The sequence below is a fragment of the Ranitomeya imitator genome, chromosome 2, assembly GCF_032444005.1.
Source record: "Ranitomeya imitator isolate aRanImi1 chromosome 2, aRanImi1.pri, whole genome shotgun sequence".
NCBI classification, from domain to species: domain Eukaryota; kingdom Metazoa; phylum Chordata; class Amphibia; order Anura; family Dendrobatidae; genus Ranitomeya; species Ranitomeya imitator.
The window spans coordinates 221,406,081-221,423,371 of NC_091283.1; the positions used below are offsets into that span (position 1 = coordinate 221,406,081).

The 17,291-nt window shown below is 42.7% G+C and overlaps 1 protein-coding gene across 1 annotated transcript in view; it reads left to right on the plus strand.

The window, feature by feature from the left end:
• LOC138662739 (rho GTPase-activating protein 20-like) overlaps positions 1-17,291 on the plus strand; it is a 160,471-nt gene that overhangs the window by 63,287 nt on the left and 79,893 nt on the right. The gene's annotated exons all lie outside the window — the stretch shown is intronic.

Here is a 17,291-nt window from a genome sequence, read left to right on the forward strand (position 1 = left end):
CTCCTTGCTTCTGAGTTTGCCAGTGATAGTTCATTCTGCCTGGTTTGGTGTTTGCATTTGGAGTAGGCGGTTGGAGAGTTGTTCTGGAGATTGCTGCTTGGAGTTGTATTGAATGCTTATCCTTATTCTTACCTATTTGGTTTCTCCTACCTATACCTCCCCTGTGTTTCACTCTGTTGTTTTGTGATTTTATTTGTATGATTTTAGTTTTCTTTTATCCCTGTCTATCTTCCCTTGTCTGTCTGTGTAATTCTATACACTTCATACCCTCACCTTTCTGGGTAGGGGATGGAACCGATAAGGGCTAAGATAGGAGCATAGCGAGGTATATGACCCTGGTGTCTCCACTTTCTGTGGTAATCCGGGGTACAGGGATAGACTAGGGTGCCCCCTAGTTCGAGGGATCAAGTAAGCACCCACAGTCCCTAGTCACTGCAGTGCAAGTACTGTAGGTATCTATGGTTATGACCACTAAAAGCTAACTAACTGTCACTATACTGTATAAGTGATCATAACCATAGATACCTAAGAAACCGCAGTGCCTTGCACAGGAGTTAAGCGACATAGCTAATCAGAAGAACTATCATAATCGGATGTTTTTGGTAACATTATTGCACCTACTACATATTGGGACAGGATATTGGAGATGGGACTACCCCGTTAAATACAAAGTCAGCATGAATCTACCCTAATCTCAACTTTGTCGAGAAGTTTTAATTACTCCAAACAATGTGTATTTTATGTCAAAATATGACCATTAGAAGTTCTGTTCTACGAACGTAATCTTTAAAATGTGAGTTTGGAAATCATATACGCCATCAATTCAATGTATCGATCTTGACTGATAGCTGCTTTGATTACATTATTAACAATTAGTTCAAAGTGGGAAACTTTTGCGAATCTACATCATTTAAAAATTTTCTTAGCGAGCATTAATATGGTTGGCAAAGATCGGATATTTTTCTAGTAGAACTTTTAAAGCTCCACTTTGCAAACACTTTTAGCTCAAGTTTATGCAATGAACAGATGTGTAATCTGGTGCCAAAATCACCGTCGACATCTCCTGCCGTATCACAACCATTTCAATATCAGGATTTAGACATGAAATGAATATTACGTAGAATTAGAGCCATTGATAAAACCAATAATAAGCATCAGTCGGCATAAGACCCTCGTGCCTGTCATTACGATACTTCTGTGAATGCCGGCTTTTGGCCGGCGTTCATAGTAGATCACAATTTCTGCTACACAGAGCAGGACTGAAGTAAGCATAGCACAGGTGATTGGATGATCACAGCTTCAAGTCTTCTAAGGAGACTATTGAAGCCAGTAAAAAAAAAGTCATTAAAAAATATTTAAAAAAACCCCGCACAAATTTCAAATAACCCCCATTTTGCCCCATTCAACACAAACAAATTTAAAAATACACATATTTGGTATCGCTGCATTCAGAAACATCTGATCTATCAAAATATAAAGTAAATTCATCTGTTTGGTAACTGGCATAATGAGAAAAAACAATCAAAAATCCAGACTTATGTTTTTTTTGGCTGCCTAAACATTGCAATGAATTGCAATAACAGGGGATCAAAACATCACAGGATACCTCAAAAAGCACAAGATGAAGGTTTTACGATGGCCCTCACAGTCCCCTGATCTGAGCATCATTGAAAATCTGTGGCTAGACCTCAAAATGGCAGAGGATGGAGGACAACCAGGAATCTCACAGAACTGGAAGAATATTCCTAGGTACAATGGATGAAAATCCCTCAAACAAAAATTGAAAGACTCTTGTCCGGCTACAAAAAGCATTTACAAGCTGTGATATTTCAAAAGGGGATGCTACTAGGTACCAACCATGCAGGGTGCCCAAACTTTTGCATCGTCCCATTTTCCTTTTTGTAGTTTTTAAAATGGAAAAGATGAAAATGTATATATTTTTGCCTAAAATAAAAAGGAAATGTGTCCTCTTTAACTTTAGCCCTTTTAGAGATCATTTCATCTTCAGTTTACTTAACTATTCACAATAACAGTAATTTTGACCAGGGGTGCCCAAACTTTTGCATGCCGCTGATTATTGCACACCTTACAAAAATAGTTGTTTTCTCCTATTTCTAGCTTGTTTATTCCCATTGTTTGTGCACAGATCCCATTCAGGATGCTTATAAATGTTTCCCATTTCCTTTCTGTTCTTATATTTTCAAGGACATTGTCCCAGTTTATTGCAATTAGATCATGTTTTCCTGAAGTTTGGTGTCCTTGTAGATCCTTAACTATAAATCTTATTAAAGGATAAGTAAATTTTTTTTGTTTTGTGATCACTATTACCCAAATGACCCCCAACCTGTATATTTGGTATACGGTCCGGTCTATTGGTCAATATTACGTCTGGCCATGGCCTTTTTCTTGCTGGGTCCTGAACTAGTTGGGAAAAGTAATTTGTCTTTTATTCATAACGTGTTACCTTTGCCTGACCTGCTGGGTCCTGCTGCCCAATTCATGTCTGGGTGGTTAAAGTCCCTCATAATCATGACTTCTCCCTGATTTGCTGCCTCATATATTTGCTTTATGAGGATATTTTCTGCCACTTCTATTATATTTGGAGATTGAGTACAAACCCCTATCAGTATTTTATTATTGTTTCTTCTTCCTCTTATCCTCACTGTCAAAGACCTGGGTGGTCACGCTGAACCCACCACTCTGTTACTGTTTTGTCACAAACAGCTCTCTGCTGCCCTCTACTTGTCGGGACAAATACAGAATTGACTGACGACTAATGGAGGAGGCTGCAGGCTGTTTCCACTAATAGGCCGGTTATTGGAAAGCTAACTATATACTACTAGATGGTGGCCCGATTCTAACGCATCGGGTATTCTAGAATATGCATGTCCACGTAGTATATTGCCCAGCGACGTAGTATATTGCCCAGCGACGTAGTATATTGCCCAGCCACGTAGTATATTGCCCAGCCACGTAGTATATTGCCCAGTCACGTATTGCCCAGCCACATAGTATATAGCAGAGCCACGTAGTACGGTATATTGCCCAGTCACGTAGTATATTGCCCAGTCACGTAGTATATTGCCCAGTCACATAGTATATAGCAGAGCCACGTAGTATATTGCCCAGCGACGGAGTATATTGTCCAGCCACATAGTATTTTGCCCAGTCACATAGTATATAGCAGAGCCACGTAGTATATTGCCCAGTCACGTAGTATATTGTCCAGCCATGTAGTATATTGCCCAGCACAGAGCCACGTAGTATAGAGACTTAAAAAAATAAATAAACATATACTCACCTTCCGAAGGGCCGTTGAAGTCCTGCTATACTCACCATCCGCCGCCTTTCCCGATCCTCGTCACGCTCCCGGGACCGCTCCATTGCAAGCGACAGCTTTCGGTCCCAGGGCTGGTGTGAGCAGGACCTATGATGACGTCGTGGTCACATGATCGTGACGTCACGGCAGGTCCTTGTCGCACACCAGCCCTGGGACGGGACCGGAAGCTGCCGCTTGTAATGGAGCAGTCCCGGGAGCGTGGCGAGGAGCGGGAAAGGCGGCGGAGGGTGAGTATAGCAGGTTTTTTTTTAATTATTTTTAACATGGCATATTTTTACAGCATCAATAGTAAATAGTTGGGGACACACAGGGTTAATAGCAGCGGTAACGGAGTGCGTTACACCGCGGGCCGTTACCGCTGCCATTAACCCTGTGTGAGCGGTGAGTGGAGGGGATTACAGAGCGGGCGCCGGGCAGTGAGTGTAGGGGAGGGACTAATCGGACTGTGCTCGTCGCTGATTGGTCGCGGCAGCCATGACAGGCAGCTGCCGAGACCAATCAGCGAATGAATAATCGTGACAGAAGGACAGACAGACAGACGGAAGTGACCCTTAGACAATTATATAGTAGATGCCTGGTATATACACCTCTGATTCCAGTGCATGGAATATATGTATATACCTCTGGTACACTCGCTGCTAACTCCACAATAACCCAAGAAAGATAATTAGCTGCCACCACCAATCGTTTATAGGCCAATTGGATGCCTGTTTCAGGTGGCATATGGTTTTGAGGATTGTGGATTATAGAACAAAAGGAACACAACTATTACATTTTCTATTTAATCCGGAAAGACAGGCAGTGTTTATAAAAAATATACTTAAGATTTTTCAAAGGGGAATCCATTTACTTATCTCTAGTCCCAAACGTCCAATATACAGTGGACAGTCCTGGAGTCTTGAGTGTCTGCTGAATTTCCTTCACTGCAACCGCCCCTCTGACAACTCCTCCTGCCAGGGGAGAAAGAAATGGTAAATGGGCATGGATTCAGGTGTGGTCAGGGTCATGGCCAAAATTTTCCATGCTGCATATTTTGTCCCTTTTTCTGTTCTCAGAATTTGGGGGGTGTAATGCAGGGTTGGTGCAGTATGACAGATAGACAGGGACCACAGGAAAGTTCGCAGCAAACGTGTTTTATGTCCAAACAACTCACACAGTGCACAGTACATGGTATCCTCCAGATCGCAGCTGGGTGTCACAACAGTCCGTACACAAGACTGGTTGCCGAGGGCAACTGCACCACCATATCACGCTGCGGGGTGCCAGGCGTTCGCTGCTCTTGGCTCTGTGTTAGCTCACACAGGCTGGACGCTGCAGAGTCATTGGCTCTGCTACTTGCAAACAAACACTGACACACCCAAACCCTAAACTGCAGGGTTTTTAACTGGAATCTGCGACCATGGGCCACCTGTAAGACCCGGCTTGTAAGAAGCGGACCACTCCGCAACCATACTGTAGTCCGCTTAAAATATAAAAGCCCTTACGGGTTTTCCTGAACATTGCTTTGGTCAAATATCTTGACCATGTCCACACTTACTTTTACTTTGCTTTGTGACTCACAGGCGTCCTGCTGTGGACACAAGGTACTCCAGCAGGTCTATTAGGACTCCGTCCACATCCTGGGGTATATATATCGACCCTCACATATGATCCCCCTCACTGCCTCACAGGGGTTACGCTGAACATAAGCATCGAGTTATTTGAATAAACTTGGCCTACCACCTGCAACAGTGACCCCATTCCTTCACATATCCTGCAGTCTCTCTCACCAGTGGTCACCACTCACCTGAACAAAATATTTAACTTCTCTCTTTCTTCAGGTATCTTTCCCTCCTTATTTAAACATGCCATCATTACCCCTTTACTTAAAAAGCCATCCCTGGACCAGAACTGCACTGCTAACTACAGACCTGTCTCTAACTTTTCCTTTATCTCTAAACTCCTGGAACGTTTGGTCCACTCCCGTCTAATCCGCTATCTCTTGGATAACTCTCTTCTTGACCCCTTACATTCTGGTTTCCGCTCTTTACACTCCACTGAAACTGCCCTCACTAAAGTCTCTAATGATCTAATAACAGCTAAATCCAAAGGTCATTGCTCTCTGCTGATTCTCCTGGATCTATCTGCCGCATTTGATACTGTGGATCACCAGCTCCTTCTCACTATGCTCCGCTCCATAGGCCTCAAGGACACAGCCCTCTCCTGGTTCTCCTCCTACCTCTCTGACCGCTCCTTCACTGTATCTTTTGCCGGCTCCTCTTCCTCTCCTCGTCCCCTTACTATCGGGGTTCCGCAGGGCTCAGTCCTAGGCCTCCTCCTTTTCTCTCTATACACTGCCCCTATTGGACAAACAATCAGCAGATTTGGGTTCCAGTACCATCTCTATGCTGATGACACCCAATTATACACTTCTTCCCCCGACATCAGCCCCACCCTAATTCAAAATACCAAGGATTGTCTCTGCTGTCTCTAACATCATGTCCTCCCTCTATCTGAAACTAAATCTCTCCAAAACGGAACTTCTTGTGTTTCTCCCTTCTACTAACCTCACTCTACCCAACATCAAAATTACCCTGGGGGGATCAACCATAACTCCCAAGCAGTTCACCGAAAATGTACCAACTTTTTAATAATATATCCAACATTAAAACATAACTTTTAATATTACATCCGGGAAAACAGTCTTTCCATAAAAATTATTCCAAAAATCGACCCACAAAAACAACAAAAACAAAAAAATAGTATATTGTCAGTATTTTACTAAGGGGAGGGGAAGAATTTTCACCCTATTATTGTACTAATCACCCCCTTCCTACCAGCGGAGGTTGGCACCCTAGACCTGCGCAGTGGCGCCCCCACTCATCGACAGTTGTCCCTCCCTTTCCCTAGAAAACCCTAATCATATAGTAGGGTGACAAGGGAACAAATAAGGTACCATATAATTGATTTCTATTTTGCCCAATTTCTGATATATTATATGGTACGTGAACTATATCAAATAAGGCAGTACCTCAAGAGGTTCCAAGGTCATTTATATATCCATTTATATTTTCAATAAGCTATTTCTGGGTCAAGTCAGGTCAATACCCTGCCTTATATTATCATATCTTCCCTTTCTGGGAGACAGCCAAAGGAGACATCAGGAAATCAATAGCGTATTCGGTGCATATTAATAATAATAATAATAATAATAATTTTATTTATATAGCGTCAACATATTCCGCAGCGCTTTACAAATTATAGAGGGGACTTGTACAGACAATAGACATTACAGCATAACAGAAATCACAGTTCAGAATAGATACCAGGAGGAATGAGGGCCCTGCTCGCAAGCTTACAAACTATGAGGAAAAGGGGAGACACGAGAGGTGGATGGTAACAATTGCTTTAGTTGTTCGGACCAGCCATAGTGTAAGGCTCGGGTGTTCATGTAAAGCTGCATGAACCAGTTAACTGCCTAAGTATGTAGCAGTACAGACACAGAGGGCTAATACTGCATAAAGTGTATGAGAACATAATACGAGGAACTTTTTTTTTTTTATGATAGGCCACACAGGGATCATTAGGTTAATGTGTTGAGGCGGTAGGCCAATCTGAACAAATGAGTTTTTAGGGCACGCTTAAAACTGTGGGGATTGGGGATTAATCGTATTAACCTAGGTAGTGCATTCCAAAGGACCGGCGCAGCACGTGTAAAGTCTTGGAGACGGGAATGGGAGGTTCTGATTATTAAGGATGCTAACCTGAGGTCATTAGCGGAGCGGAGGGCACAGGTAGGGTGGTAGACTGAGACCAGAGAGGAGATGTAGGGTGGTGCTGAGCCATGGAGTGCTTTGTGGATGAGGGTAGTAGTTTTGTACTGGATTCTGGAGTGGATGGGTAGCCAGTGTAATGACTGGCACAATGTAGAGGCATCGGTGTAACGGTTGTTGAGGAATATGATCCTGGCTGCAGCATTCAGGACAGATTGGAGCGGGGAGAGTTTGGTAAGAGGGAGGCCGATTAGTAGAGAGTTACAATAGTCCAGACGAGAATGAATAAGTGAAACAGAGTTTTTGCAGAGTCGAAAGTAAGAAAAGGGCGAATTCTAGACATGTTTTTGAGGTGCAGATAAGAAAAGCGAGCCAGTGATCGGATGTGGGGGGTGAATGAAAGCTCGGAATCAAGGATGACCCAAAGGCAGCGGGCATATTGCTTTGGAGAAATGGTGGAACCGCACACGGAGATGGCAATGTCAGGTAAAGGTAGGTTAGTAGAGGGAGAAAACACGAGGAGTTCAGTTTTTGACAGGTTCAGTTTCAGATAGAGGGAGGACATGATGATTAATCCATGCTCCATAAAAAGAGATCATATAGGCATATATATAAATTCTGGCCCACGATCCCAACATATTCCAAAAAGTGGCTTAGGAACCAATGCTATTACCTATATAATATGGTTTTAAAAAAGTGCTATAGGCAAACATAATATTGCACACAATTCCAAGCATAACCGCTCATAATAGAGCTCCAGGGGTCAGCATTCCTCATATATCATAAGGCTCAAAAAAGTGCTCTTGTGCATCATCATTCATATCACTATTGCACATTCCCCACCAATAATGCCGCACTATTCAGTATGCATTAGTCCAAGCCACTATCACCAGTTTAATCAGTATGCGTACACTCAACGCGTTTCCCCGCCTTGCGGTTCATCAGGAGAACATACTGTGATAGGCAAACTTATCTCATTGTGTCAGGATGATGGCTACCACCCGCATGGGAACAGTGCGCATTCGCATGAGTCAAGGAATCAATATCCGCCATGTTCAGTCCTCACCTTCCCCCCTCCATTTGAGACTTCAACGGCAAAGCACTTCCGGAAGATCCGGGTACTACTTCCTCTCATTTGGCGGCAAGTGCGTTCCATCTGGCACATGCGCACTTCGTGCATCTGCCCCATTATCAGTTTTTTAGCACCGCGGTTGTTTCAGCACACTTTTTGCACCGAGTACTTTCTTGCGCATGTGCACATGACGTATGTCCCATTATCAGTTTTTTTTAAACCCTACGGCTATTTCAGCATATTTCCTGCATATCACCGCACAGGATATCTATTCTTTTGCCAGACAAAGTAAGTCTCGATTAATAGGGTCATATTTCAATAATTAGTAACCCATATCAAGAGGGAGCCCTAACCCACTGATCTCAAAGGTCAATTCTTTAGATACAATATTTAAACTTCTGATTAGGGCCAAAACCTATCCAGGTCCATGGGCCCCTATAGCAGGCATTCCTCATAAGTACTAGTCAAAAAGAAGGAAATAGTGGTTTCATAGGAACAGACAAAGATAAAGACAAAAATAAACCAAGTAAAAACAAGGGGGATAATTTCAATCGGTTTTATCATATCATAGGAAACAATTATACTGTAACTGTTCATTGAGGCCATTTGGGGATATACTATTCATACGGTAAATCCATCTGGCCTCTTTCTATAGAATTGTTCTATCCCAATCACCTCCTCTTCTCGGTGGGGTAACCACCTCCATAACCAAAAAATGGAAACAATCAAGGGCCCCACCATGCACACCTCTCACATGTCTAGAGATGGGAGTTTCCCTAGCATTCCTAATATCTCCTATATGCTCCCCCACTCTTTTTCAAAATTCACGTTTGGTTTTCCCAATATAATCAATCAGACAACTACATTGGAACAGATAAATCACCCCAGTCGTTCCACAGTTTGAGAAGTGTCTACATTGATAAGTTCTTTTTGTACTTGTACTAGTGAAAGATTTTGTTTTCGGGACATATTTACAAAACTTCCATTTCCCGCATTTAAAATGACCATTTTCCCTATTTTCCAACCAAGTTGGTTGCCTAATTATAGGGGAATATTCACTATGTATCAAGTGGTCTCTTATTGATCTCCCCCTACGGTAAGTTACGAATGGAGTTTCAGGGACAAAGTCACTTATATCAGGGTCCATCCTCAGGATCCTGCAGTATTTTCCCAGGATCTCTTTTACTTCTTTCGATTTTGTGTCAAAAGTACCTATAATCCTAATACTGGATTCTGAATCCTCCCTCTCCCGTTTTCTTAACAAGGATGTCCTCTCTCTCTTATCCGCACCTTTAAATGCCTCATTAAGGACGTCCAGAGGGTACCCTCGAACTGTAAATCTATCCCTCATTTCCCAGGCCTGGTGATGAAATCCATTAGGTGATGAACAGTTTCATTTAACCCGGAGATATTGACCCTTGGGGATCCCCCTTCTCAAACTGGAGGGATGATGGCTATCCCATCGTAAGAGGTTGTGGCCGTGGGTTTTCGAAAGGTTTCGGTAATGATATGCCCCATACTGTCCCTACTAATTTTCAAGTCCAAGAAATTGATGGAGTCGTAGTTTATGTCATAGGTGGGCTTAAGCCGCAACTGATTCACATTTAATTCCTCCACAAATTTTGATCACGTATCTGGGCCACCCAGCCACAAAATAAGCATATCATCCAGATATCGACCCCAGAATACTATCCTGGGGTTCCACCAGGAATCAACCTCCCCTCCAAATATGACGGTGTCCTCCCACCAGCCCAGGAACAAATTAGCATAGGCGGGCGCAGAGGGCTCCCCATTGCTGTGCCCCTGAGCTGGTGGAAGAACTTACCGCCAAAGGAGAAGAAGTTGTTTTAATAATAATTCACATGTAAAGCGCCATGGAATAAATGGCGCTATGAAAATCCTTATATCTCCTCTGTCATCTCCGTCTATCGCCCTACACGTGCCCTCCGTTCTACAAATGACCTAAGACTAACATCCCCCGGAATCCGAACCTCGCACCTCCGTCTCCAAGACTTCTCTCGTGCTGCGCCAGCTCTCTGGAATGCACTTCCCCAGACGATCAGACTGATACCTAGCCCCAACCTATTCAAGCGCGCTTTAAAAACCCATCTCTTCAAACAAGCCTACCACATCAACTACTCAGTAAACTAACTTTCTCCTGTTCCCTCCTTCCAAATATTACTCTGAATCTGCACCCTACCATTCATCTGTCTCCACACCCTCCATGCACATGATATCTGCACTTCATACTTGACTATTGCACTTAAACACACGGGCTGATGACCGGATCATGCAGCTTTATATGAAAATCCCTATTTATTATAATTGCCAGACCTGAAATAACAAGCACTTTTCACCTATTGTGTCCCCCCATTTCCTTGTAGATTGGAAGCTTGCGAGCAGGGACCTCACCCCTAATGTCACTGTTTAAATTGTCTTAACTTGTACCGAATTTATTGTCTGTACATGTCCCCACTTAATTGTAAAGTGCTGCAGAATATGTTGGCGCTATATAAATAAAAATTATTATTATAAACAAAAAAACGACTGTTTGGTGATCAGCACATTCCTGTGTATTCAGCATACGCTCTCATCTCCATATACTACCGATACTACATGGAGCGGAGTCCAAGCCTACAATTTCAATCACAAATTTCTCTGTTATCATTGATCTAAACACTGTAGAAGTGTGGACTTCTCTGTTGTGTTACTACACCTGAAGACACAAATTGAGTTGTGTGTATTATGTATTGTTTCTTTGTATATGTTGTCATGTGAAGGGTAATATGTATAGTGTATAGTAATGTTGTTAGTGTACCTAGGAAAAGTATAGGGTAAGACATAGTTTAGGGCTTAGAACATAAAAGAGGTCACATAGATAATGACTTTAGTTAGATAGCTACATTAAGGTAAGGATAGAGTTAATGTTTGGGACTAGTCCATAGTGGGAGGGGCTCAGTGTTAGGGCAATTGACTGCTTCCTGTGGTTAGTAAGATAAAGACAAGTTCAAGTTCAAGTAGTAAGTGTCTGTGAGCACTGCTGCTGTTTTGGGTGAACTACTGAGGAGAAGATACTAAGGGACAAGGGAGTAGGGCATCCTAGAATTGACCAAAGAAGAGACAAATTGACCGTCCACAGAAAAAAGGGTCCCTGGATAAGATGACGTATCTCGAGAAGCACTGGGCTTGTTGATCTCCGAGTGAATTAAGACTGAGTTTGTGGGCCGAGTGGGGTCCCGAGCAGTAGATCCAGGGTACCAGTAGCGGAAAAAAACAAAACACAAAAGCGCTGAGCAAAGAGAGAAACTTGGTGATCAGGACTGTGGTGACAAGCAAGGCTGTGGCGAAGTAGGGTGAAACCGTGTGTTTCTCCGGCACTGGAGTACAGTGGAAGGATACTGTGTATATGAAAATGCTTTACACTGTGAGAGAAACGTCCATAAGACTATGTGCCCGCTATCCTTTCATTATATATCCCTTACCAAGTTACCGATCAGTAAAGACTGTGTTATAGAACCAGAGTCTCCTTTATTAACTTGCGGATTCTATGGTCCTGGCCGGCCAACACCATCGGCTACCGTCGGGCTGCACAGGCACAAGGCCCTCACAGCATCAACACCAACACCCAGCCAGGAACCACACTATCATGTAGCGCGTCGGGATGCAAAAGGTAGAGAAGAGAGTGCCTCGCTCACAGCTACCATCCCACACCGCACTTCAGAAACCAAGAGTGTTCTTACTTATCAGCAAATAAGGGTTTGTTATCCACAGATTGGAGATATACAGTGCCTTGCGAAAGTATTTGGATCTCTGGAACTTTTCACCCTTTCCCCACATATCATGCTTCAAACATAAAGATACCAAATGTAAATTTTTAGTGAAGAATCAACAACAAGTGGAACACAATTGTGAAGTTGAACAAAATTTGTTGGTTATTTTAAATTTTTGTGGAAATTCAAAAACTGAAAAGTGGGACGTGCAATATTATTCGGCCTCTTTAACTTAATACTTTGCCACCTATTGCTGCGATTACAGCTGTGAGTCTCTTGGGGAATGTCTCTATCAGTTTTGTTCATCGAGAGACTGAAATTCTGGCCCATTCTTCCTTGGCAAACAGCTCGAGCTCAGTGAGGTTTGATGGAGATAGTTTGTGAACAGCAGTTTTCAGCTCTTTCCACAGATTCTCGATTGGATTGAGATCTGGACTCTGACTTGGCCATTCTGACACCTGGATACGTTTATTTCTGAACCATTCCATTGTAGATTTTGCTTTATGTTTCGGATCATTGTCTTGTTGGAAGACAAATCTCCATCCCAGTCTCAGGTCTTTTGCAGACTCCAATAGGTTTTCTTCAAGAATGATCCTGTATTTGGCTCCATCCATCTTCCCATCAATTTTAACCATCTTCTCTGTCTCTGCTGAAGAAAAGCAGACCCAAACCATGATGCTGCCACCACCATGTTTGACAGTGGGGATGGTGTGTTCAGGGTGATGAGCTGTGTTGCCTTTATGCCAAACATATCGTTTGGCATTGTTGCCAAAAAGTTCGATTTTGGTTTCATCTGACCAGAACACCTTCTTCCACATGTTTGGTGTGTCTCCCAGGTGGCTTGTTGCAAACTTTAAACAACACTTTTTATGGATATCTTTGAGAAATGGCTTACTTCTTGCCACTCTCCCATAAAGGCCAGATTTGTGCAGTGTACCACTGATTGTTGTCCTATGGACAGACAGTCCCACCTCAGCTGTATATCTCTGCAGTTTATCCAGAGAGATCATGGGCCTCTTCGCTGCATCTCTGATCAGTCTTCTCCTTGTTTGAGATGCAGGTTTAGATGGACGTCCGGGTCTTGGTAGGTTTGCAGTGGTAGGATACTCCTTACATTTCAATATGATCACTTGCACAGTGCTCCTTGGGATGTTTAAAGTTTTGGAAATCATTTTGTATCCTAATCCAGCTTTAAACTTCTCCACAACAGTATCACGGACCTGCCTGTTGTGTTCCATGGTCTTCATGATGCTCTCTGTGCTTCAAACAGAACCCTGAGACTATTACAGAGCAGGTGAATTTATACGGAGACTTGATTACACACAGGTGGATTATATTTATCATCATTAGTCATTTAGGACAATATTGGATCATTCAGAGATCCACAATGAACTTCTGGAGGGAGTTTGCTGCACTGAAAGTAAAGGGATCGAATAATATTGCACGCCCAACTTCTCAGTTTTTGAATTTCCACAAAAATTTTAAATAACCAATACATTTCATTCAACTTCACAATTGTGTTCCACTTGTTGTTGATTCTTCACCAAAAATTTACATTTGGTATCTTTATGTTTGAAGCATGATATGTGGGAAAAGGTTGAAAATTTCCAGGAGGCCGAATACTTTCGCAAGGCACTGTAATTTCTTTACTTTCTCAGGGTTACTAATGCAAGAGAGACTGCATTTGTTCGTAGAGACCTATTTGATGCATAGGATCATTGAATATAATCATCAATAATTCTATTATGGGACGACAATGTCAGGATAGCTCTCTAGCAAGGTGGCAGTGTTGTCGGACACTGAGAAAGCTGTCTTTGTTATATAACATTTTTTAGATTTCCTCTCTTACTGGGACACTGTGCAGTATGACTCTACCATACCTCCCAACTTTTGAAGAAAGCAAAGAGGGAGAAAGCTAGTGGCTCGCGCAGCGTGCCACAGCAAATTTTAAGCCACGCCCTGACCACACCCATTTAAGAACTAGTCACACCCATATCCACTCCCCAACCACAACCATTTAGCACTGCTGATCACACTGTTTCATAAACAATAATTATAAACAGAAAAAATATGGCCACACAGTGCTCCATACTGTGTAATGCCCACACATGATGCTCAATACTGTATAATGGCCACACAGTACTCCAGACTGTATAATGGCCCTACATGATGCTCCATACTGTATAATGGCCACACAGTGCTCCATACTGTATAATGGCCACATATGATGCTGCATACAGTATAATGGCCACATATGATGCTGCATACTGTGTAATGGTCCCACATGATGCTCCCTACTATATAATGGTCACACATGATGCTCAATACTATATAATGGCCACACAGTGCTCCATACTGTATAATGGCCACACATAGTGTTCCATACTGTATAATGGCCACACATGATGCTCCATACTATATAACGACCACACAGTGCTCCATACTGTATAATGGCCACACATGATGCTCAATACTGTATAATGACCCCACATGATGTCCATACTGTATAATGGCCACACAGTGCTCCATACTGTATAATGACCACACATGATGCTCCATACTGTATAATGGCCACACATGATGCTCAATACTGTATAATGACCCCACATGATGCTCCATACTGTCTAATGGCCGCACAGTGCTCCATACTGTATAATGGCCACACATGATGCTCAATACTATATAATGGCCACACAGTGCTCAATACTGTATAATGGCCCCACATGATGTTCAATACTGTATAATGGCCACACAGTGCTCCATACTGTATAAGGGCCCCACATTATTCTCCATACTGTATAATGGTCACACAGTGCTGCATACTGTATAATGGCCACACATGATGCTCAATACTGTATAATGGCCACACATGATGCTCAATACTGTATAATGGCCACACAGTGCTCCATACTGTGTAATGGACCCACATGATGCTCAATACTGTATAATGGCCACACATTATGCTCCATACTGTATAATGGCCACACAGTGCTGCATACTGTATAATGGCCACACATGATGCTCAATACTGTATAATGGCCCCACATGATAATCAATACTGTAAAATGGCCACACACTGCTCCATACTGTATAATGGCCACACATGATGCTCAATACTGTATAATGGCCACACACTGCTCCATATTGTATAATGGCCACACATGATGCTCAATACTGTATAATGGCCACACAGTGCTCCATACTATATAAGGGCCCAACATTATGCTCCATACTGTATAATGGCCACACAGTGCTGCATACTGTATAATGGCCACACATGATACTCAATACTGTATAATGGCCACACACTGCTCCATACTGTATAATGGCCACACATGATGCTCAATACTGTATAATGGCCACACACTGCTCCATATTGTATAATGGCCACACATGATGCTCAATACTGTATAATGGCCACACACTGCTCCATACTGTGTAATGGCCGCACAGTGCTCTATACTGTATAATGGCCCCACATGATGCTCAATACTGTATAATGGCCACACACTGCTCCATACTGTATAATGGCCACACATGATGCTCAATACTGTATATTGGCCACACACTGCTCCATATTGTATAATGGCCACACATGATGCTCAATACTGTATAATGGCCACACACTGCTCCATACTGTGTAATGGCCGCACAGTGCTCTATACTGTATAATGGCCACACATGATGCTCAATACTGTATAATGGCCACACAGTACTCCAGACTATATAATGACCCTACATGATGCTCCATACTGTATAATGGCCACACAGTGCTCCATACTGTATAATGGCCCCACATGTTGCTCCATACTGTATAATGGCCACACAGTGCTCTATACTGTATAATGGCCACACATGATGCTCAATACTGTATAATGGTCACACATGATGCTCAATACTATATAATGGCCACACAGTGCTCCATACTGTATAATGGCAACACTTAGTGTTCCATACTGTATAATGGCCACACATGATGCTCCATACTATATAACGGCCACACAGTGCTCCATACTGTATAATGGCCACACATGATGCTCAATACTGTATAATGACCCCACATGATGTCCATACTGTATAATGGCCACACAGTGCTCCATACTGTATAATGACCACACATGATGCTCAATACTGTATAATGGCCACACAGTGCTCCATACTGTATAATGGCCACACATGATGCTCAATACTGTATAATGGCCACTCAATGCTCTATACTGTATAATGGCCCCACATGATGTTCAATACTGTATAATGGCCACACAGTGCTCCATACTGTATAATGGCCACACAGTGCTGCATACTGTATAATGGCCACACATGATGCTCAATACTGTATAATGGCCACACATGATGCTCAATACTGTATAATGGCCACACATGATGCTCAATACTGTATAATGGCCACACAGTGCTCCATACTGTGTAATGGACCCACATGATGCTCAATACTGTATAATGGCCACACATTATGCTCCATACTGTATAATGGCCACACAGTGCTGCATACTGTATAATGGCCACACATGATGCTCAATACTGTATAATGGCCCCATATGATGTTCAATACTGTAAAATGGCCACACACTGCTCCATACTGTATAATGGCCACACATGATGCTCAATACTGTATAATGGCCACACACTGCTCCATATTGTATAATGGCCACACATGATGCTCAATACTGTATAATGGCCACACAGTGCTCCATACTATATAAGGGCCCAACATTATGCTCCATACTGTATAATGGCCACACAGTGCTGCATACTGTATAATGGCCACACATGATGCTCAATACTGTATAATGGCCCCACATAATGCTCAATACTGTATAATGGCCACACACTGCTCCATACTGTATAATGGCCACACATGATGCTCAATACTGTATAATGGCCACACACTGCTCCATATTGTATAATGGCCACACATGATGCTCAATACTGTATAATGGCCACACACTGCTCCATACTGTGTAATGGCCGCACAGTGCTCTATACTGTATAATGGCCACACATGATGCTCAATACTGTATAATGGCCACACACTGCTTCATATTGTATAATGGCCACACATGATACTCAATACTGTATAATGGCCACACACTGCTCCATATTGTATAATGGCCACACACTGCTCCATACTGTATAATGGCCACACAGTGCTCTATACTGTATAATGGCCACACATGATGCTCAATACTGTATAATGACCACACACTGCTGCATATTGTACAATGGCCACACATGATGCTCAATACTGTAGCAGCATGCCTTTGTCACACTACTGTGCAGGCTACCTCTGTTTAATGTCTCTGTACAGGCTGCATCTGGTATGAAGAGCTTTCCTAGCT